This window comes from Oratosquilla oratoria, chromosome 13 (genome assembly GCF_046742065.1).
Source record: "Oratosquilla oratoria isolate Oo_2021 chromosome 13, ASM4674206v1, whole genome shotgun sequence".
In the NCBI taxonomy this organism is placed as follows: Eukaryota; Metazoa; Arthropoda; class Malacostraca; order Stomatopoda; family Squillidae; genus Oratosquilla; species Oratosquilla oratoria.
Window position 1 is genome coordinate 15,278,087 of NC_134789.1, and position 2,500 is coordinate 15,280,586.

The following is a 2,500-nucleotide window of genomic DNA, read 5'->3' on the forward strand; positions in this document are numbered from 1 at the left end:
CATTCATATACATATACAAATACATTCATATACATTCATGTACATTCATATACATATACATTTATATACATAGACATATACATTCATATACATATACAAATTTATTCATACACATATACATATGCATTCATATATTTTTACATATATATTCATATACATATATATTCATATACATATACATTCATATACATAAACATATACATATACATTCATATACATATCCATTCATATACATATACATATATATTCATATACATATACATATATATATATATATACACTAATATACATATACATATACATTCATATACATATACATATACCTTCACATACATATACATTCATACACATATCTAAATACATTCATACACAGTACATATACATATACATTCATATACATATACATATACATATACATGTACATATACATATACATATATGTATACATATACATATACATACACATATACATATACATATGAAACACAAAGGCAAAAGCCGACAAGACTGTGAAAATCAACACCGTGTGAGATCGAAACCTTTATTGGTACGACGTTTCGATTGTTACAGCATTTTCAAGTACAGACATATGGCAAACACTATGAGTGGATATAGGCCGACGGGGAAGGAACTGGGAGAGGTTATCAGGGAGGTGGGTGGTAGGTGAAAGGGCGGAGGGGGGGGTGAGAAGGGGACGGGTGGGACTTGGTGGAGAAAAAGGAGGACATTTCGGACAGTTTGTTGAAATGGACTAAGGGGGACATATCATACATTTGTATAATGCGGGTAACAGATGGATGATAGGAGGGGCGATGTTGAACATGCCTCTGTTCCGCTCAATGGTTTTAGAGCTTTGAATGGCGGCCGCTTCCAGGCATTTCCTCCTCACCCTGTCTGGTTCACTAAAAAGAAGCTCTGCGTTATCCCAATCCATCAGGGATTCCGGTGGATAACATAGGGGTTGGTGGTGATGTTGTTCCGGGAATCGTAGCGATGCTCCCGGATCTGGGTCTTCAGGTCACGGGAGGTCTATCACATCCAATACAGGGTATGCGGTAGACACCAGCGTTTTTTCCCCACATCTCGTCCTGGCTGTCACTCCTTCTAGAGAGCTCTTTGATAGTCCTGCTGGACTGGCCCACCACCTGAATGTTACAACGCCCAAGTGTCCGGGTGAGGGTGGTGGTGACGCTGCTGGCTGGAAGGATAAGCCTCCTAGCTGGATCTTTCGTTGGCTCCCGCCCTTCCATTATTTTGAGTGCCTTTTTCTTGCACTGGTGGATGGTGCACTCTGGATATTTTAATTTCTGAAAGACCTCCTTTATGTGCCTAAACTCGTCCTCTAAGAATTCAGGGCTACAAATTCTGAGAGCTCTGAGGTAGAAACCTATAACTACACCTTTCTTAATACTGAAGTCATGGTGGGAAAGGAAGTGAGTCAAATCGTCCTTATTGGTTGGTTTCCTGTAGACTGTAAATTTTAAAAGATTATCATGTTTGATAATAAGGGTATCCAAAAATGGAAGGGAATCGTTGACGTCTTCCTCCATGGTGAACTGGATGGATGGCTCAACCTCGTTCAGTGCCCTTCCATTTTTGGATACCCTTATTAACAAACATGATCATCTTTTAAAATTTACAGTACATTCATGTACATATACATATACATTCATATACATATACATGTACATATACATATACATATACATAAAACTTAAACCCACTCTCGGAGAAAGATAAGCTGAGATACAGAGTAAACCGTATATTTCGACCACTGACTGTGGTCCTCTTCAGCAGTTACAATTACAGGGTACATAGGAGGAAGTAACATTGGGGAACTCAGTATGCCTCAGGTCACTTGCCCCGAGTGAGGTCGGACGTTACGTCCTGTAGAGATGAACTTGTCAACTGCCATACTAGTTAAGCCATCAGGTGACCATTGACCTTTGGAAGTATTATAATTTGGAAACTTTTTTATTAGTGAGGATTCAATAATTTTTCTTTTGAAACTACAATGTGAATTGTATACTGTAGCTGCATTCTTCCAATCTATTGTGATCTAAAAGGCTAGAATGGAGGAATACAGCTGAGTTTTCTTGGCCGCATTTTAAAGAATTTTTATATTCTTTGATCCTAGTGGGTAGATCACGTCCCGTTTGTTCCCAGTACACTTTATCACAATCGAGACATGGTATCTTATATACTCCAGATTTGTCCTTATTGGATGTTCTGTGATGGACATTTACTACTTTTTTAACAATATTATTTGGGTAACTAAAAGTGATCCTAATTTGGTTCCTAGGTAATAATTTAGATGCGGCATGCATAGATTCGTTATAAGGTCAATGGTCACCGACCTCACTCGGGGCAAGTGACCTGAGGCTTACTGAGTTCCCCAATGTTACTTCCTCCTCTGTATATAACCCCTTGTCTATGTACCCTATAATTGTAACTGCTGAAGAGGACCACAGTCAGTGGTCGAAATATACGGTTTACTCTG